The sequence below is a fragment of the Muntiacus reevesi genome, chromosome 3 (genome assembly GCF_963930625.1).
Source record: "Muntiacus reevesi chromosome 3, mMunRee1.1, whole genome shotgun sequence".
Classification (NCBI taxonomy): Eukaryota; Metazoa; Chordata; class Mammalia; order Artiodactyla; family Cervidae; genus Muntiacus; species Muntiacus reevesi.
In genome coordinates, this window is record NC_089251.1 from 105,142,012 (window position 1) to 105,162,449 (window position 20,438).

General features: G+C 50.4%; 1 protein-coding gene across 7 annotated transcripts in view; it reads right to left on the reverse strand.

Moving 5' to 3' along the window:
- TMCO4 (transmembrane and coiled-coil domains 4) overlaps positions 1-18,971 on the reverse strand; it is a 110,325-nt gene extending 91,354 nt beyond the window's left edge. Inside the window, exons 1-6 of one of the 7 annotated variants that reach the window (XM_065929956.1) lie at positions 18,275-18,970; positions 17,467-17,550; positions 15,634-15,710; positions 9,981-10,051; positions 6,280-6,378; positions 1,085-1,323 (exon numbers count right to left, since the gene is read on the reverse strand). The gene's annotated coding sequence lies outside the window, so the exon portion shown is untranslated. Of the gene's footprint in view, positions 1-1,084; positions 1,324-6,279; positions 6,379-9,980; positions 10,052-15,633; positions 15,711-17,466; positions 17,551-18,036; positions 18,155-18,274 lie in introns of those variants that run through there. The other 6 variants (XM_065929952.1, XM_065929958.1, XM_065929953.1 and 3 more) reach the window with 6 other exon arrangements.
- Between the last annotated feature and the right edge of the window lie 1,467 nt (positions 18,972-20,438).

Here is a 20,438-nt window from a genome sequence, read left to right on the forward strand (position 1 = left end):
TGTTTGCCGGTCTCTTCAGTGTCTAGTTTCCGCCCTGACACAGGCGGGCGGAGGTGGTCTCCTGCTCAGGTTCGCTGGTTCAGTCCCGCTGCGGGGAGGGAGGAGCGCTGCAGGCAGATACCGCTGCGTGTGGGGAGCACTCGCAGTGTTCCGGCCACACTGGGTTTGCCCCGCTCACGGGTGTGTGCTCTCCCCGTCTATGCTGCTCAGGCTCCTGGCTGCTCTATATGGAGCGGGCCCTGCGTGGCATGCGGTTCCAGCCCTCGGGTCCTCCACAAAAGCGCGGACTCGGTTGGGCCTGCGTTTTGTGTCTTCCCCGGCCTGCGCAGCTCAGGCAGCCAGGAGCTTGACGGGCGCACTCTCCCCGGGTGCGGAGCGCCCTCTCCCCTCCGCAGCCCCAGCCTCAGTTTCCACGCACGCCAGAGGCTGCGCCTTGTGTCCGTTCTGGGGAGCTGGTCTCTAGCCGCGACCCTCCGGGTGGATGTTGACCATCCAGAATCTCAGGAAGTCTTTGGTTAGAAACTGGAGGCCTGTTTGCAGTGTGGCAGGAGGTGCCATCTCTGGGGCCGAGTTTGCCCCTTTCCCCTCCCCCCTGCCTCCTGCCTCCGGCAGGGATGGGCCGGTCGCAGCCGGCTAGCTCTTCTCTGGGATCACTCAGTCCCTTTGTTCTGCAAACGGCAGCAGTGTGTTCCGCAGGTTAACTTTCTCTCTCTCTTGCTATCCCACAGTTTAAGTTGCTATCTCACGTTAGCTCCCTCCGATTGCCCTCAGGGCACTCAGGCCCGGTCCTTACCCTAAGCAATGCTGCCCACTCCTCTCCATTCCGCCCCCACTTGCTGGTGGCGGATGCGGGCGTCTGGGGTACTTTTCTGCTGGGAGTTGCTTTTAGGCATGTAATCTGTGGATTTTATTTATTTTTCCTCCCAGTTAGGTTGCCCTCCGAGATTGGAAAACTTCCCCCAGACCCGCCAGTGAGAGGGTTTCCTGATGTTTGGAAACTTCCTCTATTACGACTCCCCTCCTAGGACGGGTCTTCGTCCCTAGCTCTTTTGTCTCTCTTTTTATCTTTTATATTTTGTCCTACCTCCTTTCGAAGATGCTGGGCTGCTTTTCTGGGCGCCTGATGTCCTCTGCTAGCGGTCAGAAGTTGTTTTGTGAAGTTTGCTCACCGTTCAAATGTTCTTTTGATGAATTTGTAGGGGAGAAAATGGTCTCCCCACCCTATTCCTCCACCATGTTAGATCAGGTCTCCAGGAGATATTTTCAAATGTGTTTATCACAAAGGCTTAGTATCCCCAGAATAATAACAACTCTTCCAAGTCACTAAGAAAAAGAAACAAAGCAAATTTAAGATCAGCAAAAGACCTGAATAGGTACTTCACAGAAGATATCATGTATTGTCACAAAAGTGGTCTATAAGTACACACAGAGGTGTTCAACATCATCATAGATCAGAGAAACAGAAATAAAAACCCTGGTTAGGCATGGCTACTACCCATGAGAATGGCTAAACTTAAAAACCTGACTACACCAAGTGTTCCTAAAGATAAAAGACAGACAGGACTTGCAAATGTACCGGCAGGGGTGTAAATAAGCCACTGAGGACACGGAAATTGAAAACTCCGGTGAGGGACGTCCCTGGTAGTTCAGCGGCTCGGGCTCCAATCCCCCAGGACAGGGGGCCTGGGTTCCATCTCTGCTTGGGGAACTAGATCCCACATACTGCAACCAAGGGCTCGAATGCTGAAACTAAAGATCCTGCAACTAACACATGACTCAGCCAAACAAATTTAAAAGGAAAAAAAGCCCAAGTCTAATGAGACACTACCATTCGCCTATCAGAATGGTTAAAACTAAAACAGACCTATAATACTAGAGAATAAGGAGCAAACAGAACTTCCATACGCAGCTGGTGAAAATGTAACTTGGTCCAACCATGGGCAAAATGGTCTCACTTTATCCACTAAAGCTAAACAGATGTCTTCCCTACACCCCAGCAATTCCACTCCTGAGAAATGAGGGCTTATGTCCCCCAAAAGACATGTGCATGAATGCTCAGAGAAACTTCACTCATCATAGTCCTAAATGAAACCACCCACACGCTCACCCACAGTAGAATGGACAGCCTATGTCTATTCATACCATGGAACGCTACACAGCAGTGAAAAAGAACAAAGTCTGAGTCACAGACTTCAACATGAGTGAATCTTAATGATAAGCAGTCATTGGCTACAGTATATACTGTAGAATTATGTTTATATGAACCTATGAAGACTAGGTCAAACCAATCTATAGTGAGAAGGGTCAGAAGAGGGGTTGCCATTGGGAGGAATATTGGCTCAGAAGGGATATAGAAAGGCTTCTAGGTGACAACAATGTTCTATATCTTGACCCAGGTGGTGATTACACTGGTATAAATGTATTTTAAAATCCACTGAACTGTATACTTAAGATGTGTGTATTTGGGGCACTTCTCTGGTGGTCCAGTGGTTAAGCATCTGCTTTCCAATGCAGGAGACGTGAGTCCGACCCCTGATTGGGGAACCAGGACCCCACATTCTGCAGGGTAACTAAGCTCACACTCCGCAACTACTGAGCCCAAGCTCTCGGGAGTCCACGCGGCACACGAGAGAAGGCTGCATGCCACGAAACCCAGCCCAGCCACAAAAAGGGGCGGGGAGGGAGTAAGGTCTCCCTGCCCTCCCTCTGCCCCTCCGTTTATTCCGTTCTTCTCTTCCAGGGGCTGAAGTGGATGGAGGGAAGGCGGGGTGGGGACAAACAAAGCCAAGCCAGGTCTCCAAGGGCCCTGGGAGGGGGTACCAGGAAGGGTGGCCAGCCGTGACCACAGGTACTGTGGATACAAATGCAGGCTCAGGACCAGACAGACGGTGTGAACCCAAGGGGCTCCTTCTCATAGGTGTGGGACTTCGGGAAACTCAATCTTTCTGCACTTAGATTCCTTCACCTACAAATGGACTATAATAGTAGGTGTCTGGAAGATCTGTGCAAGCAACAAGTAACACCGTCATGCAAGTCAGTATCTATACAGCACTGAAAAGAGAGCTTGGCACCAGGCTCATACTACATAAATGCTAAAGAAATAAACGTATAAAATAATAAACACACGCTCAGCACAGTTTCTGGCACACAGCAAAGGTGCATAAATAAGAGGAAGAGGCAACAAAATGGAGCTGTTGCTGGATGCCAGGCCCCAGGACTGCAGTTTTAACGCACAGTCTCAGCCAGCTCCACAAGACAGGTACTAACACAGCGTTGAGTTTCTCCCTGTTCCTGGGGGAACAGGCTCAGAGGAGAAGGATCTGGATCTGGTCATATGCCAGAAAAAGGCAGAAAAGGACCCAGAGCTAGACATCTTAGCCAGGCACATCACCCACCATCTCTTGTTATTTTTTGTTTTGCACCATCTCTGTTTTAAACATTCGTCTTATTGCCCAGAGATTTCTAGTCTAATACCCATATGCCACACTGAGTTTGGCCCACAAATTCATTCTCATCTAGCCGAGCAATAAAATCTTTTGTTCTCAAAATATTACCTCTATGGAGGGATTATTAAAAAGTTGATTGGCAACTAATATTGCATCTGTTTTTCAAAATAACTCTGAGCTAGTTAAAAGCCACAGACCAACATCTGGACAGCAGGAAACAGTTTGCAAAACACTTTAAATCCCTTTAATTTTTACAATTACCATGGAAGGTTAAGTAGCATGTGAGGCATTATGATTCTCTCCTGTAACTGTACGCTCAGAGAGGTCAAGTGATTTCCCCAGGGTCACACAATAAGTATGTGATGAAAATCAAGCCAGACTTTGGCTCCAAACCCCATGTTCTCTCCTTTGCATCAGGCACAGGGATTCTCCTCCCCTTATGTCAGATGGAGAAACTGAGGCACAGAGAGGTTAAGACCTTGTCCAATGTCAACCAGCAAGACTGGCCTCTAGTGGTTGCTCCAGAACCCAAGTTCGAGATCTGTTTGCAGTAGATTTCCCTGGCTCCTTGCAAGTCCTAGGGACTCTCAAGCGTCTTCTCCAACACCACAGTTCAAAAGCATCAATTCTTCAGCACTCAGCCTTCTTTATGGTCCAACTCTCACATCCATACATGAATACTGGAAAAATCTTAGTTTTGACTAGACAGATCTTTGTCGGCAAAGTAATGTCTCTGCTTTTTAATATGCTGTCTAGGTTGGTCATAGCTTTTCAAGGAGAGCAAACCAGTCCATCCTAAAGGAAATCAGTCCTGAATATTCACTGGAAGGACTGATGCTGAAGCTGAAATACTTTGGCCACCTAATTCGAAGAACTGACTCATTAAAAAAGACCCTGATGCTGGGAAAGATTGAAGGCAGGAGAAGGGGACGACAGAGGGTGAGACGGTTGGATGACATCACTAACTCAATGGACATGAGTTTGAGCAAGCTCTGGGAGTTGGTGATGGACAGGGAAGCCTGGCGTGCTGCAGTCCATGGGGTTGCAATGAGTCAGACACAACTGACCGACTGAACTGAACTCCCTGGCTCAGATAATCAGCACAGACCGTGGCAGTGGACAAAGGAGACAGCAACAAACCATGAACTAAGACCATGACCAAGGCAGTGCCCGGCCTTGGTGTCAGTAGACTTGGCAATTCCGACTACCTTTAGTCAACACCGCCAAGTGCCGTTTGGAGACTGGAGTAATTGCTGCTCTTACTCAGAGGAGTCCAAGATGGTATTTTATTGGGCTTTTATTTGGGAAAGCCCATGTTAGTTCTCAGCTCAAGAAGAAACAGCCTTGTAATCAGAGACTCCTAAGGTGGGAGACAGGCAATACTATACCGATACAGCATAATTATAATAATTTAAGTAACTTGCCCACAGTCGTGAACTGAGATTTTTTCACTCAGAGGAACTGAATGCAGGATCCATGCTCTTAACAGTCCACTAAATAAGTAATAAGTGAAAGTGACTCTATGGACTGTAGCCCGCCAGACTCCTCTGTCCATGGGATTCTCCAGGCAAGGATACTGGAGCGGGTAGACACTGCCTTCTCCAGGGGATCTTCCCCACCTGAGGGGTGAACCCAGGTCTCCTGCATTACAAGTGGATTCTTTCCCACCTGAGTCACCAGGGAAGCCCAGTAGTAAGTGAGTAAATAAATAGATAAATATTCAGCTGGGCAGTGACTGTCAGTGGAGAGCAACCAGGGTGAGGGGAGGATGAAGTGATGAGAAAGGAGGGGGTGACAATGGCATCAGATGAAAGGGACCATTCCAGCAGAGGCCTGCAGGAGATAAGATGGACGGGAGAAGGCAACCTAGGAGAAATAGGAGAGTGGTGGAGACAGACCGGTAAACAGGCGATGACCAACCAGTGGGATAAATGCTGCGGCAGAGGAACCAGACAGACAGACAGACAGACAGACAGACAGAGGAGAGCCCGGAGTTGGCTTCCTGGAGAAGGTGCCTGGGGTCAGTGGGTAGAGAATGTTCCCGGCAGAGGAGACGTGTCAGTCCCAAAATGAGAAGAGAGAAGATGCTTTTGAAGAACCAAAAGGATGCTCAGTGTAGGCAGGGCTTGGACAATGGGTGGATGTAGCGGGGGGGCGGGGGGGAGGGAAGAAATGAGGTTGGAGGGGAAGCTGCCAGGGGCTACACCCTGCGGGACCAAGTCCGCCTAGCTGAGTCGTCCAACCTAACCGTGAAGGCCGGGGCCACGTGCAGAGCTGAGTGAGGGCGCACTGGACCTCTTAGTGGTATTTCTGCAACTGCCTGTGAGTCTATAACCAATTAAAAAGAAAAAAGCAGTGGGACATTGCTATAGAATTTGAGAACTTTGATGGCAACCCACTCCAGTACTCTTGCCTGGAAAATCCCATGGACAGAGGAGCCTGGTAGGCTACCGTCCATGGGGTTGCAAAAGAGTCGGACATGACTGAGCAACTTAACTAAGTTCAAATAAACCCAAAATAAATATCCACCTCCACTCCAAATCAATCAGTTAATTTACCAAACACGTACCAGATAAGTACAATAAATATGTACAGGTGCTGTCTTACACGCTGGGGACCCAGCATGACTAAGACACAGAGACAACCCCCTTCCAGCATGGAGATGCCCTGCAGCAGGGAGTAGACAATACGTAAACTCAAAACATTTAAATTAAGATCATTCTATCCGACACAACAAGTTTGAAAGAAAATAGAAAGAAAACACTGAAAAAGAAAGATCATTTTAAATAACAACGAGGGTTCTGAAGAGAAAGAAACCTTATATAATACTTACCCAGATTTCAAGAAACAACCTCGGGTTTCCCTTCTCTCTAAGTCTGAAAACAGGCTGTCCAGCTTCTTGGAAGTTCTTCGGAGAAACATGCAAATTGCCCTGGAGGAACAAACCAGAAAAACCAGCCCGTGGGTCCCTAGGGTGTGGGACCCTGAGGAGGCCTGTGGGCAAGAGGGAGGTGCGCCCCGGGGCTCAGGGGAACTCTGACCCTACTTCTGGCCTTTGCCCCCCAGGTCTGTAGGCATCGATCGTTCATGGAGTGCAGCTCTGGCTCTTGGCGTGAATTGTCGGTTCTAAGTCTTCACACCCTGAGCCATGGGTGCTGCACCCACTCCCTGGTTAGCCTGGCGGTAGAGGGCTGGCCCTGGATCTCCTCCGTACCAGTATTCTGGTGCCCAACCATTTGCATGCCCCAGAGAAAGTGTTCAGAAATTGAATGTGACATGAACAAATGAATGAACTAGTTTTTTCAGCATAAGCAAAAGCTAGATTTTCCTGGTTATTCTCTCTGGAAAGGCACTCCTCTTCTTACCCTCCCCTCGAGCATCAGATGAGGAAGGCAGTTGGACCAAGGGCCCAGCATCTGGAATTACCCAGAGACGTCCCAGAGCCCAGCAGGAGAGGAGAGAAGGTGTTTCTGAAGAACCAAAAAGATGCTCAGCGATTCAAACAATGCTCAGCCCAAAGATGCTCAGCGACCCAAACTTCAAATAATCTGAGCTTCATCCTAACAGGTCATTTTCTATGTTCAAGGAGCCAGAATATTTTCTGCCTCTTCAAGCTTCTGTAAGTTCTCTCTTTTTAAAAAAAAAAAAAAAAAATCTTTTTGGCCATGCCACGTGGCATGCAGAAACTTAGTTCCCGGACCAGGGATTGAACCCAAGGCCCCTGCAGTGGAAGGGCAGACTCTTAACCCTTCAAAGGGTTTTTAATCAATTAACAATGATAAAACCCTTCCCTTGGATGTTACCTTTCGAGGCACAAGAATGTAGTATGACTGTGAACCAGGAGAGTCAAGCCACAAGTCCAACCATATTAAAAAGATAGACAAGTAAAATGCCTAGAAGAACAGTCATCACAGGGATCTCTGGATGGCTGCATACCAGAGGCTTTTCTGGACTTCCCCGGTGTCACAGAGATGTATTGCTTTTGAACTCTGAAGCCAGTTATTTTGTTCACGTCTCTACCTGCATGGAGGGGTCTGTGGGACTTACACCAGGGTGGTTGACAGTGACCGTCTGTACACTGGGGTGGAGTGGGGCGGTGGGGGGTGCTGGCTGAAGATTCTGTATGATTTTAACCTTTTCTTTATATGTTTAAATTTTATGAATTTTCAATAATGACTGTGTATTGATTATAAGATCAGAATGAACAGATTAAAAAAAATTCTTTTTTTGATGGGGACCATTTTAAAGTCTGTGAAATTGTTACGATACTGCTTCTGTTTTATGTTTTGATTTTTTGGCCTGGAGGCATGCGGAATCTTAGCTCCTCAGTCAAGGATTGAACCCACACCCCCTGCATTGGAAGTGGAGGTCTTAACCACTGGACTGCCAGGGAAGTCCCCAATGGACTATGATTTTAAATCGTAATATGGGGTGCTGATGTCCGCTCAGACTGGCATCTCTCCCAGCTCTATGTTCAGTGATGCTGGGAGCCTGAAACGGGCCACAGAGGGGCTATTTCCATCACAGAACCTGGCAAGCGCCACAAACGAAGGGAATCCATTTCCAGGAGGTGGTTAACAGCACCCTAACCCTAACAGTAACCATGGGATACACAATATGATGTTAGCTATGTCTTTAAAAAATGTTTCACAGAGCAAAAAGATCACAAGGCAATACATCAAAGTGTTAATGATCCTGACATGCACACTACCATATGTAAGTGAAAGTCACTCAGTCGTGTCCAACCATGAACAGTCCATGGAATTCTCCAGGCCAGCATACTAGAGTGGGTAGCCTTTCCCTTCTCCACGGGATCTTCCCCACCCAGGGATCTAACCCAGGTCTCCCGCATTGCAGGCGGATTCTTTACCAGCTGAGCCACAAGGGAAGCCCAAGAATACTGGAGTGGGTGGCCTATCCTTTCTCCAGCAGATCTTCCCAACCCAGGAATGGAACCGGGGTCTCCTGCATTGCAGGCAGATTCTTTACCAACATACACACTACCATATGTAAAACAGACAGGTAATGAGAAGCTGCTATGTAACATAGGGAGCCCAGCCTGGCCCTCTCAGACGACCTAGAGGGGTGGGAGGGAGGCCTGAGAGGGAGGGGGGATATATACATATACACTTACGGTTGATTGGAGTTGTTGTATGGCAGAAGCCAACATAATTGTAAAGCAATTATCCTCCACTTAAAAAAAAGTGTTAATGATTCTTTTCTCTTGGTGGCAGGGCTGTGGGCCTATAAGTAATTGGTTTTTATTCTATTTTCCTGGATTTCTAACATTTTTCTGTTGCAAGGTTATTAGAGCTTTTTTTAAAAAATATTCACCCATTTATCTGGCTGAGCCAGGTCTCAGCCGCGGCACACAGGGCCTCCCACTGTGGCGTGTGCACTCTATCTGCGGGGCAGAGGTTCCAGAGCACATGGGATGTGCAGGTGGGCTTAGTCGCTCTGGGGCTCGTGGGATGCTGGGTCCTAACCGGGGATTGATCCCGAGTCCTTTGCATTCCAAGGTGGATTCTTTACCACTGGGCCATCAGGGAAGTCTCTATTAGAGCTTTAATAATTTAAAAAAATTTTTTTAATTAAAAATTGTTGTGTTTTTGATCACTAGAAGGGGAGCGCCTTATCTCACAAAGCCCTGGCTCCACGTGGCCCAGCTGAGCCAGCGGGGGTGAGGTCACGATTAAGTCCCATTCCTTTGACCAGCAGGTCTTGGTCTTGTAATCAACAAGATGGACAAGGGCAACTCTTAGCCATCAGTGATGGTGGGATGGAGGAGCCCAGGCTCCAAGGCCATGGACTGGTCAGTCGGATGGGATGGGCCCCAAACTCTTTCAATTGAGGGAGTGTGGTGGCTGTTGAGGTTGGAGGCGGGAGGTGCCACCCCAATTGTGTATGCTGGTCCTCAGCGGCCTCCACTCCTTGGTCTGGTGAGGGATCAGGATCCAGTCCAGTCCAAAGCTGAACTGAGAGTCTCAAGTATGTCTGGGAAGCTGGACCGATTCTGAGAGAGATGGCGAAAGGGTGCGGGATTCCTGCGGTGAGGAACAGACTCCGCCGTCAGGGCCGGAGGTGCCTCTGCACCCGGGGCCACCTCGTGCGCCTGGGGCCCGTCCAGCAGCACCCTGGGCTCAGCCCATCCCTGATGCAGGGAGTAAGTCCCGACTCCCTGGGGATCTTGTCCCTGGCCAGGTGACATGAAGGTCCCAAGGAACCCTGAGAAAGGTCCACCTCTGCCCTAGGAGAGCCCCGTCGCTCAGGGGAACAACACGCCCATAGCAAGGTGCCCAGGGAGGATACTGGTCCACGGCTGGACTCATGGCCCGGGGGTGGGATGGATGCGGCCAGTCTGGAACGGGAACTCGTTCTGACGCACCACGATCATGACTTCTGTCTTATAGGTCATATTATCAGTCACCAAAGAAAACACAGGCTGGGTTATTTTTGTTGGTAGTAGGGGGAGATGGCCATTCCCAAACATCTGCCCTGGGTTCTATAGGCACCCAGGGGAGGTGCTCGACCCACATTTCTTGATGGACGCCATAAATGATGCCATGGGATTTCTTCTTGTAGCGGCAAAAATCCCAAAGTTAGCACTGAGGAGAAAAATCAGATGTGGTCAATATCATCCTTGAAAGTCCTTTGTTGCTGCTGTTTAGTCGCTCAGTCGTGTCTAACTCTTTGTGAACCCATGGACTGTAGCCCACCAGGCTCCTTTGTCCATGGGATTCTCCAGGCAAGAATACTGGAGTGGGTTGCCATTTCCTCCTGCCGGAGATCTTTCTGACCCAGGGATCAAACCTGAGTCTTGGGCATTGGCGCTGAGCCACCAGGGAAGCCCTGAAAGTCCTTTAAATCATCATTAAAACTCCAAGGCCTTTGGACTTCGCTGGTGGGCCACTGGTTAAGACTGTACTTCCACATCTGGGGGCGCAAGTTCAATCCATGGTTTGGGAAGCTCTGCATCACCTAGTCTTTAGAAGATGCCATGCAAGAACAAACTTTTGTTTTTCTTAAATGCGAGCCAACTGTGGCCTTTTTTTTTTTTTTTTTTAAACTTTGATGTGTGTGTGTTGGCAGGGGGGTTGGGGGGTAGGGGAGCCGGGTGCAGCTGGGATGTGATGTTCTTTTTCTCTCTTTCTTCCTCTTTTTCTGAGTTAAGTGGCCACAGGTGAATTTTTACATGAGCCTGCAGTACAGTGAAATAACAATCAGTAGGGCTTCCCTGGTGGTGCAGTGGCTGAAACTCCATACTCTCAATGCAGGGGGCCCGGGTTCCATCCTGGGCTGGGAAACTAAGATCCAACGTTCCGTGCCATGACTAAGAATTTGCATGCTGCAACGAAAGATCCTGCTTGCCGCAACTAAAACCCCATGCAGCCAAATTAATAAATAAATGAATAATATATATACCTATTTTAAAAATAACCATTAGCAGAGAAATAAATACAGTGTCAGAGGAAGGGCGAGGACTAATTATTCTGGACCCAAGGAGAAGGAAAAGCATTGGGCCAAAGAAATCCTTTGCAACAAACAGAGCTTACAGCACTGTTCTTAAGTCAGAAATTCTGAAGACTGTAGTTCAAAGCGGACACACACACACACAGAGACACAGACACACACAACAAGACAATCTTGACATGATCCTAGAAGTGGGGATCTTAGGCAGGCCCAGCTTACTCCCCACTCTCAGCATTTAGGAGACAAACCCATTCATTTTATACCTCTATCGGGAAGTTAAACTGGAGGTTGGTGGTAACTGCACCATCTCAGGGGATGTCCAAGGAACAGTTTCAACACAGAAGAGCCTGCAGGGCTTTGGACAACCCCAGCACAGACTGGAAGGAGAAAGAGGGCGTTGGCATGGAGGGCAAGCTCCCAGCGCCCCCTGGCTTCGGGAGAGCCTGGAGGAGGGTGGGGTGCTGGGGCAGGGCGGGCAGGGCGGGCAGGGGGACAGCGTGCTGGAGGGCGGACGCCCAGGCTGTCGGACGTCTTGTCCTCATTTATCACGGCCCCCTTCTTCCCTGACTCCCAGCAGAGTACAAGCTGCCAGCGTCTCTCTGGCAGGAGCCTCCTCTCCCACCTCGTTCTGCCCTTACCCCTAGCTATCCAGCCCACAGCATCTAGAAAGCTGCTTTCAAACTAGAGTCAGATCACGTCCCTTCCCTGCTCCAAACCTCCAGCACTCCCTTCTCACCCAGAGCCGCGGGCCATGTGCAGCCGGCCCGGCTCCTCCTGGTTCCTCCACTGATTTGGCTGCAGACACACCGTCCTCGTGGCCGGCAGGGGACCCCACCAGCCATGCGCCCACCTCAAGGCCTTTGCACTGGCTGTTCCCTTTGCCAGAAATGCTCTTCCCCTAGATAACCACACGGTCAGCTCCCTTCTCTCCTTCTGGTCTTGGCTTAGATCTCGCAGCTCAGGGAAACCACGCCACCCCCTCTCACCCCAATCCCTGTCAACTGGCTCCTCCGCCTGGGCCAAAGCATGCCTCACTATCTGACACCCTATATCCTTTCCTCGTTTATGTTTACTGCTTATTGTCTACCTCCCTCTGCCCACGCGGAACATAGTAGGAACCGATAAGCATTTGCGGAATGAAGGGTGTTTCCACTAGGGATAACTAAAATATAATTTAAGAGGCAAATCTGCCTGGGAAGGCAGGGGGAGAAATGGCAATGTCTGCAGTGGTTCATTTGACTCGCTGGTTTTCAAGCTGGTCCACAGGGTCCCAGGGGACCTGTCTCACTCTGAGGGGCAAGAGAAGACACAGGGGCAGCCATCCATGCCCACCTTCAAATTGTAACAGTAAATGATCCAACAATGCTGCTTCTGGTTACATACCCGAAAGCATAGTCTCAAAAAGGTATTTGTACACCCATATTCATAGCAGCATTTTTCACAACAGCTAAAAGGTGGGACAGAGTACATCAGGCAAAATGCCTGGCTGGATAAAGCACAAGCTGGAATCAAGATTGCCAGGAGAAACATCAACAGCCTTAGATATGCAGATGACACCATTCTAATGGCAGAAAGCAGAGAGGAACTAAAGAGCTTTTAATTTAGAGGAACTGAAGAGGAGAGTGAAAAAGCTGGTTTGAAACTCAACATTAAAAAAACTAAGATCATGGCATCTGGTCCCATTATTTCATGGCAAATAGAAGGGGGAAAAGTGAAAGCAGTGACAGATTTTATTTTCTTGGGCTCCAGAATCACTATGGATGGTGACTGCAGCTATGATATTAAAAGACTCTTGTTCCTTGGGAAAAAAGCTCTAACAAACCTAGACTGTGTATTAGAAAGCAGAGACATCACTTTGCTGACAAAAATCAGTACATTCAGGGCTGTGGTTTTTCCACTCACAGATGTGACAGTTGGATCATAAAGAAGGCTGAGCAGCTAAGAATCGCTGCTTTCTAACTGTGGTGCTGGAGAAGGCTCTTGAGAGTCTCTTGGACTGCAAGGAGATCAGACCAGCCAATCCTAAAGAAATCAATCCTGAATACTCACTGGAAGGACTGATGCTGAAGCTAAAATTCTAATACTTTGGCCACCTGATGCAAAGAGCTAACTCACTGGAAAAGACCCTGATGCTGGGAAAGATTAAAGGCAGGAGGAGAAGGGGGCAACAGAGGATGAGATGGTTGGATGGCATCACTGACTCAATGGATAAGAATTTGAGCAAACTCCTGGAGGTACTGAAGGGCAGAGGTACCTGGCATGATATAGTCCATGGGGTCTCAAGGAGTTGGACATGACTCAGTGTCTGAACAACAACAAAATAAGGTGGAGGCAAGCCAAGCTGTCATCGGTGGATGAAAGGATAAACAAAATGCGTTACATACATGCAATGGAACATTATTCAGCCTTAAAAGAAAGAAGGAAATTCTAACACGCTGCAACATGGATAACCCTTGAGGACATTATGCTGAATGAAATCGACCAGTCCCAGAAAGACAAACACTGTATAGCTCCATTTATATGAACTATTTAGAGTAACCAACATCGTAGAGATAGAATGTAAAGTAGGGGTTGCAAGGGGTTGGGGAGGGAGGGAAGTTGTTGTTTAGTGTACAGAGTTTCAGATTAGCAAGTTGAAATGGTCTGGAGATTGCAAAAGAATGTGATTATTCCTAATGGTACTGAACTGCACACTTAAAAATGGTTAGGATGGTGAATTTTATGTTCTGTGTATCTCATCACAATTTTTTTTAATTTAAAAATTATAACTATTAGTACTTGGTAAATGTTAGCCATGTACCACTCTTTTCCATCTCATTTCCTCCCAGTAATTCTATAAGGCAGATGCTATTATCTCTGTTTTACAGATGGAAAAAGAGGCCCTGAGAAATAAATGGAAAGGTCACTGCATAAGTGATGTGGGATTTAAACGTACCTGGGTCTTAGCTCAAGGACAGCCTACCCTACTCCTCTTTGGTCTACTTTATACACTGAGGTGGCCCCAAAGATTTCAAAAGCAATTTGAAAACTGCCAAATTAGGATCTCACTAGCTCCATCTTGAACCGAGCAGGACCTATGGGTCTGTATGCGACAGACCCTCTCCCCCATGTTCTCTATCTGCCTCTTGTTTATGGAAAAGCTATAGTTTCCCAGGTCTCCCTGGAGCCAAGAAGTAATGACCGAAAGGACTGTCATGACCAAAGGAGCAGTTGGCCAGGAGAAGTGGTAATTTAAGCAGCGAATCAGTCACATGGCAGCCAAAGAATCTTTAGTTCTTCCCTGAAGTCCTTAGGTAACAGTGTCTGATACACGTTCCCTGAGTTGTTTTACAGATGATAAAACCCCTATCACATGGAAGCATTTAATTACTCGACGACCACGAGAACATAGCCCCCAGACCTCCTGCAGCCTGAGGATTGCTATGTTAACCCCTGGGATACCACCCTGTTACCGCACCATCAGCCTGTCAGAGACCTGTGCACAAACTGACCACACACCTCTGACTCCCCTCCTTCAGCTGGCCTTTAAAGCTGCTTCCCTGAAAAAGAAAACGCTTCCCTGTAAATTGACGCAGCCACTATGGAAAATCATACGGAGGCTCCTTAAAACCAAAAACAGAGTTGCCATATGATCCAGCAATCTCACTCACAGGTATATATCCAGAATAAGCTATGATTTAAAAAGATACATGCACCCCGATGTTATAGCAGAATTATCTACAATAGCCTAGACAAGGAAGCAACCTAAATGCTCATCAACAGATGACTGGATAAAGAAGATGCATTAAATGTATATAATGGAGTGCTACTGAGCCATAAAAAGAATGAAATAATGCCATTTACAGCAACATGGATGGCCTAGAGGCTATAATACTAGGTGGAGTCAGTCAGTCAGAGAAAGACAAATACTCCATGATATCACTTGTATGTAGAATCTGAAATACGACACAAGTGAACTTCTCTATGAAACATAAACAGACTCACAGACACAGATAAGCAAGGTCCTACTGTATAAAACAGGGAACTATACTCAGTATCCTGCAGCAAACCAGAATGGAAAAGAATATGAAAAAGAATTATGTGTGTGTATGTATAATTGAATCACTGCGCTCTACACCAGAAACTAACAACACTGTAAATCTACTATGCATCAAAACAAAAACAAAACGCTGCCCTGAAACCCATCAGGGAATTTGGGTTTTTTTGAGAACGGCTGCCCTGAACTCCTGATCTGCCACCGTATAATAAATGCTGCACTTTTTCCTTCACCGCAACAGGTCTCAGTAGATTGACAGTAGATTGGTCTATGTGAGTGAACAGATCCAAGTTTGGTTCAGTCACGACCCCACTTTTCAACTTTATTTCCCTCCACTTCCCTTCTTCTAGCCAGCTTTCTCCCAAGCTAGACCACCTGCTCCTTCCAGCCTATGCTGGGTTTCCCACCTCGGGACGCAGCTCAAGCTGTTTTTTTTCTTGGTGTGGATCCTCATCTCCAAATAATGCCCTTCTTCAAAGTGAAAGTGAAAGCCTTAGTCACTCAGTCGTGTCTGACTCTTTGTGACCCCATGGACAGTAGCCTACCAGGCTCCTCTGTCCATGGAATTCTTCAGGCAGGAAGACAGGAGTGTGACCGGGTGGTAGCTGAGATTAATCCCAGTGATATCTTACACAATTATACACAAGTATAATTACACTTTGACATAAACCTCCCACATACCTGGGGAAGTCTTGTGGCCTGGGGAACCTGGAATGCCAGTCAAGGTTGGGATCAGATCTGATGGATGAGGTGTTAACCTGGAAAAAGGGAGATGAAGCAGGAGAAGCAGTCTAGAAGAGCCTATGCAAAGGCCCTGAGGCGGGAGGCAGCAGTGTGCCTGAGCGCAGAGGGCTACTGATGAAGTGGTCTGAGACACAGCTGGAGGAGGAGGCCAGGTGTGGGTGGGGCCCAGGCGGCAGGCCCTTATGGGCCATGCTGAGGTTTCTGTTCTTTACCCTAAGAAAGCAGGAAGCCACAGAAGGGTTTTGAGCAGAGGGTGGTACAATCGGACGGGTCTGGCTGTCAAGAGGAGGGTGGCAAAGTGGCAAGTGGGTTCGATACCCTTTCTAGCCCCCTTCTGCTTGTTGTAACATATTCAAGGCAGCGAGCCCCCCCCGCCCCCATTTCATCTGCTGCTGCAGTTTAAAATGTACAGCAATGGTTACAAAACCATCAGGTCATAAGGGACAGAGTGAGGATAAACCACCTATGACGTTTCTCAGGTCCCACGTGTGGGCCCAGAGGCTGGTCCAGCCACTTCGAGCCTCGTGGTACCAGCGCAGGGAAAGACGGTTTCAGGCTCACGAGAAACTCTCCAGGCTGTGACCTTGATGAACCTCCCTCCCCGCCACCCCAAGCAGGGCAGCATGCGTCCTGTTGACCGCTGTGCCCCCAGCGTCTAAACGGTGCCATTCTGGTACATGCTCGGCCACGGCAACCCAGGCAGCCAATTGTGCCATCCAGCCACTCCCAGGCCTTGGAAAGGCTCCCACGGCGGCAGCTCTACACAGGGCCCTGGGGCTCTGGCCTCTTTCGTCCCCATGACAACCCTGGGGGCAGGTGTTTCACAGGTGAGGCAACCGAGGCACAGACAGGTCACTCAGCTTGTTCGGGATGACTCCGGAAGCTGCAGACTGGGGCCTGAGCCACCTCTGTGTGATGGAGTACATGTGACCGCAAGGGTTCAGAAAGCTGAAATGCGGACCGTGACACGCGCTCTATTTCCTGAGACAGCAGGGCAGCAAAGCTCAGGCTCCCAGCCTTCAACTTGGCCACCCTCCCTCTGCCTCTTACATTTCTTTAGAGAGCACTCGCAGGTTAGCCACAGGGTCACTAGACTCTCTAAATAAACACTATAAATAAACACTACACCCTGGCTCACGCCTGATTCGGCAAGGCCTCTGATGTGAGCCAACCCTGCACCCTGCTCACGACTTCCGAAGCCTTTCAGCACAGCACCACCAACGCCGTGAAGTATCGGGACTCCCGCCGTATGCAGAGAAAACAGGCCAGAGAGGTAGAATGACGCACCCAAGATCACACAGCTAGGTTTCCAGAGTCTGAGGTCAGTTCAGGCCCACTCTCTGCCCACCCAGCTCCTCCTCCCCAAATCCCTGGAGGTTGGGTTGGGGGAGCTCAGGCCGGCAAAGCATCCCAAACAAGGTCCAGAGACTCAGAGGACTTGGGGCTGTGGGCTTTCATCTCCTTCTGCCCTCCTCTCAGACTTCCCCATGGGGAAGGCTGCAGTGCTCCCTCCTCATCCCTCCTCCAGCTCAGACTAAAGAGCAGGGTTTAGTCCACTCCCTGGCATGTACCCCTCCCCCAGCTGCTCCCCCCGCCCCCCCAGGGCAGCTCTTGTCTTGCTGACTGCTGTATTCTCAGTGCCTAAACCGCACCCGGTCAACGTTGGATATATATTTGGTTTCATATATATTTGGTGGACTCCCCCAAAGCTTAAAGGGCTTCCTGTTTCTGCCCCAAAATGAACGCCGAGTTAGTGAACAGAGAACTCACTGTTGACTCCTGCGCCGTGTTAGGCAGTGGTGTCCAGACCAAGCGGAGTCTAGCCGGGCTGGGGTCCTGCCTTCCTGCGCCACCCTGAGCAGGGCAGAGAGGAGACCGGAGGGGTGCGTGTGTGTGCGAAGCCCTCCTCCGTGCCAGGCGCTGTGTCAGCCTCTTATAACCCAGGTTCTTGTCCTGACCTCCTTCCCAGGGGTCTTGGGGAAATTCCCTCCTGAGCCTCAGCTTACCCAGGTGTAGAATCCCCCCCAAAGTTAGTAAATCAGTAGCAGAAATTCATCCTTGCTCTAACAACAGGGGTCAGGAGGACGCCCCCTGGGCTCCCTGTGACCCCGGGGCCTTTTCTCCAGAGGTTATTCTCAACACCTTCTCCTCCCTCCCCGCGCCGGCGGTAAATCTCAGTTTGTGTCTGCTGAGAGCTCAGAGGGCTGCAGGGACACGAAGAGGGGGCGGAGAGGAGCGCCCGCGGGGCCCCGGGAGCCAAGGCGCAGCCCGGCGACCCCGGGTGACCGTGGGTGGGGCAAGCCCCGCCCCGCCCTGGCCCGGACCAGAGTCCCCATTTACCAGGGGCGGCCCGGCCTCAGTTTCCCCATCTGGGGCCAGGGCCTGTGGCTCTAAGCTCACTTCCGGCTCGGAAGGCAAGCAAGAAGCCACCCGGCGACCTCGACTCCGGGCCGGTCGGCGCCGGGCGGCCGCCGCGCACTCGGCACCGGGGGCCGCGTCGGGGGCGCGGGCGGGCAACGGGCCCGCGGGCCGGGCGGCGCGGGGCGGGGGCTCCCGCGGCCGGGAGCGCGCCCCTTACCTGGAGGCGGCGGCGCGGCGAAGGCCAGGGGGCCGGGCTGCTCCGGCCCCGCCCCGCGCGCCGGTCCGGCGGGTCCCGCCGCCCAGCGCCCCGCCCCGCGCGCTCCCGGTGCTTCCGGGCTCCGGCCCCGGCGCGTGTCCTGGGGCGCCCGGCTCCGGCAGTGCTACCCGCCAGCCCCGCGCGAAACTCCCTCCGTGGGCCCGTGCGCCCTCGGGGACGCCGCGCGGCCCTCGCGGGTCTGGCGCTGCGGAAAGTGCTTGCCGGACTCTCGGTCCCCCCACGCGGAGAGCCGCGCGGCCACCCGGGGTGGGGGCGGGGGGCGTCGTCAAAAGCAGGTGACGTGAGATCAAAGAGCCGGCCAGGGACACAGCCTTCCCGCCTGGATAGACAGCCCAGGGAAGTTCACAGAGTGTTGAGGTCTGTCCACGCTGTCTAGTTTCCTTCCCGTTTCTTTGCCTTTGAGGTTCCCCTGCCTGGCGCTGCAAAGATTGCAGGCGGGAGGAGAAGGGGACGATAGAGGATGAGATGGATGGATGGCATCACCGACTCGATGGACATGAGTCTGAGTAAACTCTGGGAGTTGGTGATGGACGGGGAGGCCTGGCGTGCTGCAGTCCCCGGGGTCGCAGAGACTCGGACACGACGGAGCGACTGGACTGAACTGAACTGCCTGGGGCTGCGCCCTGGCTCTCCACGCCGGGCCTCCCCCACGCCCCCACCCTTAGGGTGGCATCTGTGAGTCTTCCCTGTCCACCCAGCACGTCCAGTCAGACAACAAATAGCTCTGAACACCTACTGTGTGCCAGGCACTGTTTAAGTACCTGGGGAATCCCGCTCCAGGCTTCCGGGCCTGTTCTATGTCAATTGTAGGACTTCTCACTCTGTGAAACTGTTTTGGTTTGTCTTCTCGTTTCTGTTTATTGCCTGCCATCCCCACTAGAATTTAAAAGTCAAGAGACTCAGTCCTCTGCTGTGTGCCCGGCCCCAGGGACTGGGAACGATTCTGAACCCAGTAGTTGGTTCAGAATCATGTAATGGACGCGTGAGTGGATCTTATTCCTCCAGCAATCCTGTGAATTCTCATCACACCTATTCTACAGGAAAGGAAACTGAGGCTCAGGCCAAGGTTGTGCAGAAGCCACAGTGATCTCGGGTGGCCTCAGCCTGCAGTGGCTTGAAGCGGGACTTGGGTTCCCAGACCAGAGATTGAGGTCAGGTCCCCACGGTGAGAGCACCAGATCCTAGCCACTAGGTCGGCCAGTGGCCAGTGACAAGGCCCTGGCCCTTTGGCTGTGCAGAAAAGAATTCCCACAAAGATAGAAAGTAATTAAACAAGTGAGGTGTTTATTAGGAGGAAAAAAAGAGTACAATATTCAGAAAGAGTTGCTAAGTTGCATCCTTGTGGTAGTTGGAATTACTTTTATGGGGCATTTCTTCTGGATTTTCTTTGGCCAATCATTTTGATTTGCCTGATTCTGAGTCTGTATTTGGTGTATTTCAGGATCCTCCCTGAGGCTTTCCTGGTAGCTCAGATGGTAAAGAGTCTGCCTGCAATGTGAGAGATGTGGGTTCCATCCTTGGGTCGGGAAGACCCCCTGGAGAAGGGGATGGCTACCTACTTCCAGAATTCTTGCTTGGGAAACCCCATGGACAGAGGAGCCTGGCAGGCTACCGTCCATGGTAGCCTGGAATGACTGAGCAAGTATCACTTTCACTTTCAGGACCCTCCCATGTGTCAGTGCTCATCTCTTAGCCAAGGTGGATTCTGGTGAAGAGGCTTATGGGTACTTGACATCACTTCCTATGAGGTGATGCCCCCTCCCTTTTTGACCTCCAGGGAGCCTTTCTGTGCATGAGTGGTCAGAGAGTTCTCCTTGACTGAGAATGAGGACTGTATGGTCTTTTATCTCTTCATCTGGGCAGGGCCCAGCCTCCTCCATCATCCTACTATTCCACAGGGGAGAAACTGTTCAGCCTAGGGCCTGTCTGTCTCCTGCCTCTGCAGCACTAGTGATGAGCCGGAGTGAATCACTGTGGTCACAAGGTTATTGCTGTTCCTCCAGGTGAAGACAGCCCAGTGCTGTGAACGGAAAAGGCACTGATCAGGGTCAGAGACCAGCTTCCAAGAAGCCTGTGACTCATGCATCTTGTGGAATGTTCTAGG